A 7,208-nucleotide genomic window follows, 5' to 3' on the forward strand; every position below is an offset into this window, starting at 1 on the left:
AGGAGTTCGTTAAAATACAAGGCATGGCAAATGACCAAAAAATGATGCATAAAAATTTGCTCATAACATTAAAAATAACAACGACTTCGGGTTGGTGTTCGGATATTGATCCGAAGGAGTCTTTTTTGTAGGTACTGATGCTTTACATAGGTCCAATTTTCGTGCATGTACGTGAAAACACGCTCGAGGGCTTGATTTTTTTTACGATAGGTGTCGCTGTCGAGCCATTTTGCCACAACCTCTTCTTGAAACCGATATCATCCGTAATTTTCACCAGGTCTGACGCGTGCTGCAAAGTTTCAGGACTTTTCGAGCATGCTTAGGCCCTCAAAAATGCATTCATTTTGGAGAAGAAGAAGAAGAAGAAGAAGAAGAAAGGAAGAAGAAGAAGAAGAAGACGAATAAAACGAAGCAGATACAAGAGGGGCCGCACACCATCGGTGCTTCGGGCCCTAATTAAAGCTGCAAGCAGCGATGAACGGGCATCGCACCCGGGCTCACCACACCACCGGGTGGCTTTATAAAAAGCGGAACGGAGCGGCGCGAAATATGCGTTTAATGTGTTTATGGTACAATATAGAGGAATATGGTCAAAAGTCATTTATATGTGCCAATCTTCCTGCTGCCAGCTGGTGGCCTGCTTTGTCTCATAACTGGAATTTCGTCCATGTAGATTGCGTCAGTCCAGCAATTTTGAATCAAGCAATTGAAATTTAGTGCAGATTGACTTATGGCCCTTTTTGCGTTAGTATAAAGCATGTTGGGTCCCTAGTTGCCTAACAGGTGGGCGCTATGATTATACTGAACATGGGCCTTTAGATATCTTCAGGCCATGACTTCCTTATCAAATATTTGGAAGTTTGGTGCAGATTGGACCTTGCTATGGTTTAAGTTAGTGTAAAACAGTCGCATTTCTGTTGTCCGCTAGGTGTCGCTATGATTATAGTGGACTATCTTGCCCTTCAGATTGTGTTCCTAGCCTATACTCGTCTTCGGAACTATAGTGAAGTTTGGGGAAGATCGGGCCCTGGCTTATGCCTTAGTGACAACAACTTCTCTATTCCCTTGGGCGCGTAGAACGCATCGAACTTTTGTGCAGCAGCCATGGACAACTCGGCTTTAACGAAGGAACTCATAGTATCTTCACAATTTTTCAATACACCATTGCGCACAGCGCCTTTGAAATAGTGGGACTGAAAAAAAAACATTTATGTTCATAAAATTTCTTCCTCGGGTACTTTGTTAGCAGTGTACAACTATGTCACCAATTCCTGTTTGCCAGTAAGGTGGCGCTATGAACTATAACATGAACTAGGGTCAATTATCAATCTGTTCTCCGTTGCAGGAAGATCGTATCAAACAGTGTGAATTTAGTGGCCGATTGGACATCGATGTATGTCGCGAGTTGATTACGTCGCTAACTTCAGTTCATTTCATGGCGAAATCACTCTCGATCACTTCTGTCGGCTCTGACGCTAACCTTCGCAATGTTAACAATCAAGGCAAAGAAAGCCTTCACAACGAACACTCAAGACTCCTCGGTCCAGTGTAGACGTGCGGCAAGGCCGTATATAGATTACACAGCAGTACACAAATTATTAGCGTGGTTGAATCTGACACAAACTCTGTCTAGGAGGAGTTCGTAAATACAAGGCACGTCGTGAAACGTAGCTTCAGGCGCACTGCTGAAAATGTATATAGGTGCGCTTATCGAGGCATTTTGCCACACCCGATGGAATATTGGCCTCTTCAGATGTGTTCAGGCCAGGACTCTATCGAACATGCGAAGTTTGGGCAAGATCGACATTTTATGCCTGAGTTACAATAACTTTTATTCCCATGGCGAGACATCGAACTTTGTGACAGTGACTGAAAAAAAAATTTATGTCATAAAATTTCGCGGGTAGTTTGTTACAGTGTAAAAATATGTCACTTCCCTTGTTGCCAGTAGGTGGCGCTATGACTATAACTGAATATGGGCATATCAATCTGTTGGGGGGGGACACAATAAACCGCCTCTTCCCTGAACCTATATTCAGCACCCACTGTTACAATTGTCTCACTATAATGCATCTCAGGGCTGACGCGGTGCTCAACTAGTTCAGGACTTTTCGAGCATGTGTTAGCGCCCTCAAAAATGCGTTTCAATTGAGAGAAGAAGAAGAATAAGTACGAACGACAAATGAGAATTAATAATAATAAACAAGCATGATACAGGGGTCCTCACACGCTCCAAGAGTCTTTTTTGTACTGGTATCTATGTTTTTTTGCTTTACATATGTGTGACAATTTCGTGCAGTAGCTGAAACACAGCTCAGAGGGCCCTGTGATTTTTTTACGGTGTAGGCCTCAGCTTGACTGTCGAGTATGTTGCCAACACCCGTTCTGAAGACCTATATCGAGACGTAAATTATTCACCAGGTCTGACGCTGGTGCCCAGTTTTCAGGCAGCATACACAGTAATCACGTGCTAGTCTCAGGGGTGTCCCAACTCTGTATATTGGCGATCACTAGTCCGGTAAAGTTTAGCCTACTCAACACACCTGGACAACTAATTATGTCTCAGGATTGCTTGAAAATTAGATAGAGTGTGAGACTGCACGTACGCGTTGGAGCGACTTTTCAGGACAGGTCGATCAGCTAGGATACAGATTGGGTCACACTCCCACGTGATTAGCTCAGTTTGAATTAAGGCCATACAGCCTGAAAGGGTATAATCCGAACGTCTTCATTCAATGAGACACACACCAGCAACCATATAAATCGTAGTAGTAACACTCCTAATAAGGTTTTCAGTTATTAGATACTTATTATTAAAATTACTCTAACAACAATGTAATGGCATTTATATAGTAGTTCTCTGCTGCTATCACTGTCTTGCTCTCTCTCTCTCACACACGACACACACACAACTACTAGCACAGACACATATAGAATATATATATATATATTATTCTAAAATTATTCTAAGCACTCTTTCAATAGTGATTTAGTATTTTTAACATTATATAAGCATTAACATGTACAGCATTTATATATCATTCTAATGGAATCTTAGTTAATATTATGTTAAAAAAATGGATACTACATTATTATTAAAACATTTATTAGTTAATGTACATTGCAGTTACTGTACCATGAATTAACATATTTTCGATTTTTTTACTACACACAAACAAATGCTAGGTAAAAATATGACTTGCCAATACTTAGCTTGTAAATAACAATGTTGAAAGAGCTATTATATTATTTAACCTATATCATTTTAATATAATAGCACACATATGTAGTTAATTAAAGTTTAGTTAAAAGTATTATTTTAATACATTATTTATTTGCTAATACATTTCTTTTTTTTATTTATAGGTTTTATTTTTAAAGATAGTATTATGTACTGTGAATAACATTTAACATTAATATTTTTAATTGATAGGATTAACTAACATAAAAGATTAATAAAATGATCTGAAAAATAGATTGTTCATTTGTTAGTTCATGTTCATGTTAATGCATTAACTATGTAAACCAAAGAGCATTTATTATAAAAATGTTGCCAACACTTTGCATGATCTATAACCATTTTTAAAAATCCTTTGAATGACCTATAAAGCCATTTGTGAAAATGATTATATAAAACCATATTATGCGCAGTAGCCAAATCATTAGCTTTTTAAAAATATATATTAACTTACTTTTCTTGGAAAGATTTTTATAAATTATTTAAATGCTCTACATACACGCTTCAACACTCAAGTATTTAAAAAAGCAATCCTATAGTGTGCCATCTAGTGGTGTATCGATGATTGGTATTACACACACTGCACCGTTTGGTGTGCTATCGAGAACTAGTCAGGAAGTTCTGCGGGCGCCTCAAATGGAGCGCTGAGAACAGAACATATGCCTTCGCAAATCTAGGTCACGACGCTACTTCTGTTATTAATGCTACGCGGTGATTTTTTCCCATGCCCGCATGTTAATGGATCAGAGCGCCTTGCACTGCACACGGTAAAGGATGCTGAACAAAAAAAGGCTAGAAATAGAAAGGTTAAAGCAAGAACACACTTATCTGGCCCATGAGCATAGAGAGAGCTGCAGAGTTCTCTGGTGATGGCATTTTGAGCAGATGAGACGCTGGCTTTTATGTGCGCTTCTTCCTGAAATGAGAGCCAGCATGCATACGCACGCGGTCTCGTTTTTGTGACAAAGAAAAGGAAATCTGTGCGCGAATCGGATAGATTCACACAGGCATTACTATTATTCTTTAATGTGGCTTTCTCGGCATAATACACTCGCCTGCTGGCTGTTTCTGCACCGCATAACGGCATATCTGTATAATGACTACAGACCGGAGTCCGTGGGGAACCTGTATAATGTAAAAAAATCTATTTCAACACGAGGCACCGCTACAATGATGCCTACTATGACCAATGCACACATGAGCGTAAGAAAGATATGCCTGAAGCTAATTCAAGTGCCCTGAATATATAAGGAGGTTTTTTCTACTTCCAGTCTTCAAGGACATGGCCTATATCACTCATAAAGTTTACATTAAATACCAAATGGCATTTATTAAGATTTGATGATTTGGAATTGGTAAAATGTGCTTGGAAAAAATATAAGAAGACAATGTGACTAATTATTATGCACTCAACTAAAAAGCATTTTAATGATTTTTTATTGATTTATAAGCATTTGCAAAATATTATTTTGGCCTGCATTACAGCTAAGTCGTTTTGTTTTTTATATCTTTTTTATGCTGTAAATTAACATAATTCTTAACCTAATTATTTAAAAATCATGTTGTTCTGTGCCCTACAAATTGTACTAGGTTTTTTGTCCCTAAAACTGCATGAGAAAAGGATAAGGCCTAAGAGATTTCTCGAGCTTTAATGATGAAAAACAACAACAACAACACACAATTACTGATTTTTTTTCCTGGTGATTAAAGAAATGTTAACTCTCTCTCTGTCTCTCTCTCTCTCACCAAGGCCCTCAACACCAACGCCCCCACCTCCCTTTCCCTCCCTTCCCCTCGCCACACAGAGTGAGATCAGACGTCAGACAGTTTTTAATTTTCTGTTATCCATACAGGGTTGTAAAGTCGTGAAACTATGCATATTTCCCCAGAATGACTTCTACTCTGTATGAAAAATGGTTTTGAAGTGTTTGCAAGTTGCAATTTAAAAAATACAAGACAAGTAATGTTTCCCTTTTACTGTTGCTACTTCAAAAATCACCACGGCAAAACCGTTCAAGCTATCCAAACCATTCGCAATTTAGGTTCCTCACTTTGTCATCATGTAGACAAAGTTTATGTATATGTAATTTTCCTCTGAGTATGCATTAATTCACAGCAATATTTTTCTGCAAAAGGCACATTTAAACCAAAATAGCCTAATTTCCTCAGTTGGTCATAAGCTGATGACTGTAAATTAGAAAGTTGTCCGTCTTGCTAAGAACAATATATGTACCCCAGTTTGCAGTGTCTGTAGCTAAAACTAACTCCCCCGACTCTTTGATAAAAAGGTGGCGCATGCAGGAGTGCCTCCCTCCACGCCTCTTTCATGTGCTTTTTCCATTGCTCCAGGTATCATTAATACTGATATGTGTTTATGAAATTTCTTATGTAATTTTAGCATTTTTATCTGCCCTCTAAAAATCACCAGAATAGAATATCTGTTTTTGAAAGCGCTAAGCATGGCAAATATATATTAGATATCAATATCCCCACACAACAGATTTACATCGGCCGTAGGTTTTGTCATTATTCTGATGAAGTTTGAAAAATCAACAGTGAAAATAAGATGCTGAATTAAAGCATTTTGACATTACACTTCCCTGCTGTAGCGCTGGTGGTGGCGCTATAACTTTGACTCCTCATTAGTAACATAGATGCTATCGCATCACAGCACTCTGAATAACTGGCTAGAAGTTTGATCTAAATCAGGCGATGTATGTGGATGTTATTAGACATTTGTTTCTCATTTTTTACCCTATCAACTACTTAATGACAAACTGCTCGAGATATCAAAAATCCCTGGCAATTTTTTTCTCATCCTCAATGTCTTGAGATCATGTCTACAGAGTCGGAGAACTGTGGAAAACTCAGAGTGAGTATATATCAAATTCCAGAGCATGCTTTTTTGAAACAGCCCTAGAATAGTCACTCCTGTTGGGCGGAGCTTCATGACATAGAGCGCCAAAGCTGTTCGCCTACCGAGATCTATAAGTGTACTGAGTTTTATATAAATACATGCAAGTATGTGTGTGAGCTATGGTTCGCAAGACTTCTTGACTGTGTTCCAGGGGGCTTGAAGAGCCCATGTGCCACTGGGCGTCCTAGTCTCTGCGCGCCCCCTAATGACCGTAGATTCCAATGTGCCAATTTTCAAGAGTTTTTGAGACAAGTATACCCCCAAAAATGACCAAGGAATGGTAAAGAAAAAATAAAAAAAAATAATAATAATAATCCTTAGGGGGAATCAATAGGGCCCTAAGGCCATTGAAGCTCGGCCCTAATAACCTTAGGGAATCAATAGGGCCTCTGCTACCATTGGCTCGGGCTCTAATTAAAAGCTGCAAGCAGCGACATGAAAGGGCCCTCGCATCTCGGCTCACCACACCACCCGTGGCCATATAGGAGATCAGCCAACGCTGGACCATATGCGTTTAAATGGCAAATATCTGTGCCACATTTCCTGCTGCCAAAAGGTGGCGCCATGGATCATAACTGAATATCTGCATGTAAATGTTCTTCAGACCAGGATTTTTACCAAACATGCAAAGTTTCGGGCAGATCAGATACATTGCATGTTTGCTAGTAAAAGTTAGGCGAATGTTGCCAGCAGGCAGTGGCACTACAGCCTATAAATAAATATTGGCCTAAAGATGAGTTCAGGCCAGGACTCTTTTTATAAAACGGTGGTGAAGTTTGGGGGCAGATTGGGCATTGTACCAAGAGTTACAATAACTTCCTGTTTCATAGTAATAATAGCATCCTTTTAGAACAAAGTAAGTTTTGCTAGCATGTTTGAGGAATATTTCTAGCATGATTAGCACACAATGGCATATTTTACGTGTTGCTAATAATAGTGCAGTATAAAAAGTATTTAAACATGTTACTTCCTGTTGTCAGTAGGTGGCACCTATAACTATAACCAAATATGAGAGCATGTAGGATATCTTCAGGCTAGGACTCTAATCAAACT

This window comes from Cyprinus carpio, chromosome A3 (genome assembly GCF_018340385.1).
Source record: "Cyprinus carpio isolate SPL01 chromosome A3, ASM1834038v1, whole genome shotgun sequence".
Classification (NCBI taxonomy): Eukaryota; Metazoa; Chordata; class Actinopteri; order Cypriniformes; family Cyprinidae; genus Cyprinus; species Cyprinus carpio.